Here is an 8,654-nt window from a genome sequence, read left to right on the forward strand (position 1 = left end):
GCGCTTAATATTTGTAAAAAATGTTTTTGCTTTTTGTGTTGCATTTTGTGTTTAAAATATATTACATCTTGGTATCAAATTTTTTTGTTTTTTAAATCTGATTCGATTTTACTAAAAATGAATACTTTATAGTCGATTCCGAGTAATATGACCTTACTCCACACATGACTTGGTGTGGGATTAACATAGGTGTGGGAGAAACATTATCTTTTCTGTATGGGTCCTATTATGTTCTATAAATGAAGAAGTTATGTTAAAACAAAATTTGGGTGGGCGTGGTCGGCAACTATCTCCCCTTACACTATTAGCACTAGAACCTTATTATTTAAAAGTATAAAAAATATCAAAAGTTATTATCATGTGCGTCGCATGTTGTTAGTAAAATGAGTTTTGTTTACCCATTTTACCCATTTATTTACCCATAACTTTTGACCCATGGATCAGATTAAAATTCCAAATAGTACACCGTCGCACATATGCTCATAACTACCATGATTGTAAGTTTCAAGGTTCTAGTGCTTATAGCGTAGGAGGAGATAGTGACCAGAACGGACAGAACGCGGAGATCAATACAATATCTCCACGCTTTTAAAGCGTGGAAATAACAAGATTGTCAGAACAAAATATGAATCCGATTGGCCAAGTAGTTCAAATAATTGTTTTTGTTTAATTGTTATATTTTGGTATTTGTTTTTATAAAAAAAACTTTAAACTCATTTAATCCCCGAGATGTTCCCTCTTTTTTATCCAATGAACATACTTTGAGAAAAAAATTTAGTGCACGTGCGTGCCTTTTTAATCTTATGTAATGTTGAAGTATATCTCTTTGGATAAACACCATAACCCATTTAAAGTGATGTTCAACTATTTAATTTTGTCTACGTAACGATTAATATTTTGAAGTGATACAACTTTTATCTGGGCAATTCTGAGCCACAGATTTAGAGCGGGTTGAGCTGTAATGGCGGTCAGATGACCGACATGAATATAAAGAAAAATAGATGCAAAGCCATAAAAGGGCTCGTTGTCGCCATTTTACAAGAGCTCGAGCACCATGATAAAAGGCGAAACTAAAGCAAGATGGGTGTGGGTCTATTTCCGTATTCCGTATTAAACTGCCGATGATCATAATTTTAAAGGTGCACGAAACGCACAAATTGATGTAACATGTATTTGTTTGATAGGGGCCTTGTAAAATCATGTATGAAAATATTCTCTATTAACATTGTCCATTCATCAATTTAAATTGTGTACATAATTTAACGCGAAACACAGCTATTTATTATTTATTCTTATTTATCATATTATTTGTAATTATATGTTTATTTTTTGATAAATTAAAAGAAAACATTTTGTGAAACGAATATACAATTATGTAACAATGGTGTTTAGGTTTAGTTTAATTTCTTCTCGGATTCAAATTTGTCTGAAACGAAATCGTTAATACAGACACGTGAACCTAAATAAAGTAAAAGCCCATTCAATAATTGCTTGGACTTTAACAAAACGTTTACCACATTGTTCTTTGGGGCGAAACAATTCCGACTAAAACGCCCAAGTTGATTTACGATGGCACCGGTAACAAGGGCGTCGCAATATATCAGCTGTCTTTATAATGTCATCTCGTGTATACAAGAATGTCTTTCCTCAAATTTAATTTGTATTTATGACCTTGACAACTGAGGTATGTACAAAGTTGTTGCACACGTTACACAGTCTTAAAATGGTGAACATATGGCTTAACAATTTAAAATTTCACGACGAAGTTAACGTCCAGACAAGCTTCTTATGCAAAACTTTGAAAATTGATCTCTGTGTGTGATATTGACCTTTGATAAAGAGAGATTGTGCTTACCCGCCGTACGAGGATATGTGTGGTATATTATTTAAGCATTTTACGATTGATACCTCAGGAGCAAGAAACCGTTTATTGCCAAGTTTATCTAACAACCTGTTTCTGTGTTCTTGAAATAAACACGTGACTAATCGTCTCCTCATGGTGATCTTTTGTTGTAAGTGACTTTAAAGTGCATTTTGAATAACATAGGTACGGCCCGTACAATCTACTTTATGGGCGACTCTGAACTTTGACATGTACGCCTGTCCTTGACCTTTTATGCAAAGTCAATGGTTTTACACACAACATGCCGTCCCGTGATGGTGGACAGTTGCAGTAAATTATTTCAAATTGCACTGTGAATCACAAAGTTATAGTCTCACGCACGCATGTATGTACGCGTGCAAACACGCACGCATGCGCACACGGAAGCATGCACCCACGCAATCACATACCATTGACCACGGTGACTACTATATTGAGCTTTCTTCAAGTGGGCTCGACAACTTAAAACTGACACACAATAGTCAATATTACTCTAATGGTGGACATTCTTTGTGTATTTATTTCTTGATTTTTTTCAATGTGTATTGCTATGGGTATGTCAAAAAGGAAATAATACAATAAACCTTGTAGCGTCTTCTCGCCGGATATGCATTTTAAAAGTATAATGTGCAATTAAGTTTTATGTGAAATATACTCACGGCACTGTGTTCGGTTATGTTTGAAACTTTGCTCGGAGCAAACCAATATCCGTCGATTTCAAGATAGGTAGAGAATATTTATAATGAAATAAAATACAGTGATTGGTAGTCCCAATGCGTCTGCTATTTATTCGTCAAAAGATAATTTGACACGATTATAATTCGTAGTCATAAATAATACGTTTAATTAATCTTGGAAGAAATCCCTTTTTACATAGATAGAGTAATTACGGGGATTAGTTTCGAACGAAATTTACACACACGCGCTAACTATAGACACTTTAATTACACATAATACTGTAATTACTGATGGCAAAGGTTTTGTGAATCGTAATCTAATTTTTGGAAAGCGGCTTACATAACATTTGGATTATGGATATTGTATGAGTAATAATGTTTTTTTCCGCCGTAATGACTTTTCCAACGAGCAATTTCAGCCGACCAAAGCCTATGATTAGAAGAAAATTCCATTTTGATACGATTATATGTGTTGTCAATATTGCAGCAAGGTAACGCCCAATCTCCCTCTTACTTGCTATAATCGGAAAGTGGTTGTCAATATTGCAGCAAGGCAACACCCAATGTCCCTCTTAATCGCCATCAATCGGAAAGTAGTTGTCAAAATTGCAGCAAGCAACACCCCAATATACCTCTGTATTGCTATTAATCGGAAAGTGGTTGTCAGTATTGCAGCAAGGCAAAACCCAATATCGCTCTTTATTGCTATAATTCGGAAAGTGGTTGTCAATATTGCAGCAAGGCAACACCCACTCTCCCTTTTATTCGCTATAAATCGGTTAATCGGAAAGTGGTTGTCAATACCAAATCTCCCTCAAATTTGATTTTAATCGGGAAGTGTTGTAGCACAAGTATTTAATTGCCGATCTTTATTTAGCAATTACACTCTTGTGCATTTTAGTTGCTGTAATATACCGAAAGTATTGGAATTGAGTGCAAGAACAATAATCGCAAATGAGATAGTTTTACAAGACTGGATTACACATTCATTTCAAATATGATTTTAATTAAGTTACATTATTTCGTGCAGCTTTGATGACTCGCCGCGTGGGTGTTTTAACAAGTGTTAACAGGCAGTGTTGAACTGTCTGATCCGATTGCGAAGATAAAGTTGTCATACCGGGCCTTACACTGTTCTTTATTTTATGAATGCTTTGTACGTTAAATATTATTTCATTTATTAACGACGTCGGCAAATTTGATAAGGTCTAATTGTTTTTTTAGACGACGTTTTGTTTAAAAGGTTTAACCGGTCTACCATTCGGTTGCAATTGGTTCTTACAGCTTCTGTTTTTAATTAAAATATCGAATCTCTCAAAGGGCAGTATTGTTAATAATACAATTCTCTAAAATATCCATTATATGCATCTTTTGACGATTTGAAAACCTGAAAATTAAAAAGCGTCGCAACGCGAAACGATTGAATAATTTGGAAAGTTCTGTTGTTGTCGTTATAGTTTGGGAAACTACGAGGATTGCTTATATAAGTAAAAAATACAACCGCTAAAAGCATCAGCACGAGTGGTCTAAGCGGGAGACTTTTTACTCCAGGACTCCAGGGGTCAGTGGTTCGAATCCAGTTGCGGGTTATTTTTTTTTCCTTTTTTTAATTGTATTCTTACTTTTTTACTTGAGATTTTTATGTCCAACGTTTAAATTTATCAATATAAAGCATTTAATGAAAAGCTTCATTACATTGCCGAATCTGTGAAAAGGCCCCTTTACAGATACCTTTTCACAGATTTTGGCATGTATTAAAATATGTCATTAAATGCTTTATATTGATAAATGTAAACAGTGGATCTAAAAGTTCTACTAAAACAAGAATACATTTAAAGAAAGAAAAAAAAACACCTCAACTGGGCTCGAACCACTAATCCCTGAAGTAAAAGTATATCGCTTTGCTCATACTATGATTTTGTATTTTAAACTTTATAAAAGCAATTCTCGTAGTGTCACAAAATATAACAAAAACAGAACTCTCCAAATTATTCAACACACACCATTCATATGACCTTTAACCTATTATAATGTTCATACATTCAAAAAGTTCCTGCCCGATATGGACACTCCAAGATTACGAAATTATATTTAACCTATTCTAACCTCGGGGATCGAATGTTCAAAGGGGACTCATGCACTGATTATTTGAGAAGATTATACAAAGATGTTTGATAACTCGACGTTAAGATGATTTGGTAGTTGCAAATAGAACAGGGAAACTTTATCTGTGTGTAATATTCCGTGTTGAGTTATACTACGAAATTCACTTCCAAACATACGCATTCACTTAGTTAGAAAACAAAACTGTATACCTTTCACGGAACTAATATTTAAAATGAACCTTGTTCTGAGAAAACATGGCTTAACGCATGTGCGTAAAGTGTCGTCCCAGATTAACCTGTGCATTCCGCACAGGCTAATTAAGGACGACACTTTCCGCCTTAACTTGATTTTCGGTAAGGAGGGACGTACTTGGAACTAAAAATACCATAACATAGGAAAGTGTCCTCCCTGATTAGCGTGTACGCCTAAGAAATGCCTAAGAAATATAAGATTTCGTTGCTTGTCTTTTTACTATGAAGTAAAATAATTGAAATACGCTGTTGGTCCCTCGCCGGTTATTGAGACCATCGTCGCCATTTCGACTAGAGTGGATAAGCATTTGATTTACAGGTACATTGTAACTATATATCATATGTATATATTTTCACAGCTATGCCTGGTATGGTACCGGTTAACTTATGCAAGTATGATTTATTCAAAGAGCACGCTGTATTAATAAGCAATAAATTCTTTATTGCTTTGGTTCATGTTTCTATTTAAATTCTGTACATGTTTGCCTCGATAACTGCTTATCATATAAACATAACATTATCGTTACAATTTACAAATATTCTGATTTATAATAGCGTTACCAGTAGTATGTAAATTCGGACATAAAAGTAATATAGGATTGATGTTAAATGTATTTACAAAAAAATATATCAATGCCCTGTTAATTTGCTTTATTTCTTCATGGATACAAGTTGTCTGCGGTTGAATTTTTATACATTTCTGAATACAGTTTTTGCATACTTAAATAACGGAAATGTCCATAAATAATCGTTTGCATTTTTACAGTGGTAATACACGTAGTTAATGGCAACAAGAAAATACCGACATAGAAGAAAGAACGCGGAGGAAGATTGAAGAAAGCATCGTTTGGAAGGGTGTCGCAGTGTTTCCGCTGTCTTCAGCTCCTTGATGCATAACACGTGACACTATTTATTTCAGTATGATGTATTGCAATAGTTCGCATTTAATGAGACTGCGATAAGATGGCGTCTTTATTTCAGACTGCCCAATCGTGGCGTGTCAATTAGAAATTACGCAGATACGTCTTAACTTGCAGTGGCCATCATGCTAGTGGAGTTCGCCTTTTAATGTTATTTTCTACCAAACAAAGTCATTGCATCTATCCTAAATAATGTAAGAAAATGATAGCCCTAAAATATATAAAAACCATATTTCAGTAAAACGTAGGTTTCATTTCCTTATAACGCACATATCAAATCAAAGCCATATACGTACCACATTTCGTGTTAATAATTGAAATGCTACACTTACATTTGAATCATTTGAAATTATAATTATGGTATTTGGTTGTATTTAAGAACAACTATGAAGGCCCTTAGTGGTACGTTATTAGTACATCTCAACGCTGGCGTTCTTATTGAACGCCCTGATACTGTTTTTAGTGATTGATGACTTAATTTACAATGACCGACGATACAGAAGATGCTCTGTGCGTTAAGGGATATTGTTTCTATTGGTGTACATCGGTTACAACTGGGGTTAGTATCTTCGAGGGGGGGGGGGGGGGGGGGCGTATTTACGTAGTTCATATTGTAATGCAATTACACCCTTTGGTACGGGGTCAGCCTTTTGAATAGGAATTCGTGGTCACCTTACTTATGAATAATAACCTAGCTTCAATATATAATATGAATTATATTATGTTTTCGGATGATATATAAAAAATGTCAGTGAATTAAAACTGATATTTCACTTTTGAAAATTAAACAGTGAAAAAATTGAAATCAAAATTATCAGTGAAAATTATCGATAATTTTTTCATTGTTTTACCGGAACTATTTTTGGATTTGTTTTGTTTCCCCATTGCGACCCCAATTTTACCAAGGGTGCAATGACTGTTTACAACAACATACGGAATAGCTTCCCTTAAGCATAGATGTTATGACATTTGTAAGCATACAATACAAATAAATTTGTTGGATTTGGTGGAATGTCAATTTTAATTCACTCTTGATCATAGACAAATGTATTTTCTTTGAGCAATCGTGAATTAAAATCGATATTCCACCAAATCCAACAAATATCCTCCGTATATTGTTGGATGTAAAGTTGAAGAAAAGTTACAATACATCTCCATTAGAAGATAAAAATGTAACGAAACAATACCAATTCAGACTGTATCATTCTTTTTAGTAACTACGTAAATACATTCGGCGGTCAATATTTCGTTATAAAACCACGAATTATGCGTCTTCAGTAAATGTTTCATAATAATAAGACGGGTTGGGTTGTTAGAGCTGATATATTTGTGAATTGACTTGTATATCCAAGTGTTGTTGATTTTTCAATTTGATGTCATTATTTTTGAAATTAGATCTGGGTATTTCCGTCAATATTAGTGATTGTTTTCCCTAAAATTAGCAAGTAAAAAGTAGAAATTTCTTAAGATCACAAAGTATCCGATGCATGGAGAACTTTTAAACAAGCAGGAAAAAGTAAGCTACAGGGTTCGAAACCAATATTACCCCAAAACACTAGTACGGTCGGCGCTCTTACTATTGTTCTAACCTACGCACACTGGTATACACTCCTCCTCCAATTAATTTTCACGGCAACCGTTTACTATCCGTATCATATTGATAAAAGCAAAACCCGTGTCTCTAATACGAAGCTCAAAACCAATCACGGCGCTCTACAAACGAAGATAACGAGAAACTGACTGTAAACAATGTAGTGAACGAATAATATGCTAACAGTATAGGATATTTCAGCTTGACGTCAAGTCCGGGGCTTTACTAAAAATATGCTGCCCGTCAACACTGTTTCTCGCATGTGCTAAGATGTCTAAGAAAGCTCTGAAAGTGAAACTAAGTACTAATTTCAGTTAAACTTTTTACAATAGGTAATACTGAACTGCTAAATTTTCCAACAGTTAATGATAAATATAATCAACTAGATTTGCAGATTCATGTATTGATAAAGCATGGGAAAAGACTAGTTTTGCTTTTTGGTTGCAGGCAGATTACACACAATAATATTGAAATTACTTACACAGAGAAAATAAGAATATTAATTTAAAAAGTTGAGTGTTTTATTCAATTTATGTAATACCTGTTGTTAAGTTTATTGACTTTGATTTTGTCTGTATTTTGTTTTAAGTGTATGTAAGAGATTTGGGGTGACATGCCAAAAAAAATGGTGAATTTATTACTTCACAGAAACTGCGTCTGAAAAAATACATACGGAATATTACTCTAGTCAATTGTTCTAAGAGTTTGTATTTAGTCGAGTGGCTTGTGTGATGACGTATCACACGAGAGGCGGAGCCTCGAGTGTGATGCGAAATAACACAAGCCACGAGACTGAATACAAAGTCTTTGAACAATTGACTAGCCTAATATTCCTTATATTATATACACAACTAACGAAAACAGTTAACAATTGTATTTTCGCTTTAACAAAACTGACAAAACAATGACTTAAACGGTACGCCATAGTTTATCTAAGACGCGTATGAAAACAGTTTATGTAAATTACCGTGTAAACATTTGAACCGGGAAAACACTGGATTCCGACACGCTTACCTTAATGACATCGTTAATCCAATGTTTTTAACAATTAAGTTGACAACTTTGATTCGATGTTTATAACAAAAGCGTTGAAACGATATGCACTTCCACTTCTATTATTCCATGTCTTTATCGAAACTTATTTTAAACCACACTATCTTATTGTATTCCTATCGAAATTTATATTGATGCATGATAAACACACACTCTGAAAAACGTTCTGCATTC

Source organism: Dreissena polymorpha, chromosome 1 (assembly GCF_020536995.1).
Source record: "Dreissena polymorpha isolate Duluth1 chromosome 1, UMN_Dpol_1.0, whole genome shotgun sequence".
Taxonomy (NCBI): Eukaryota; Metazoa; Mollusca; class Bivalvia; order Myida; family Dreissenidae; genus Dreissena; species Dreissena polymorpha.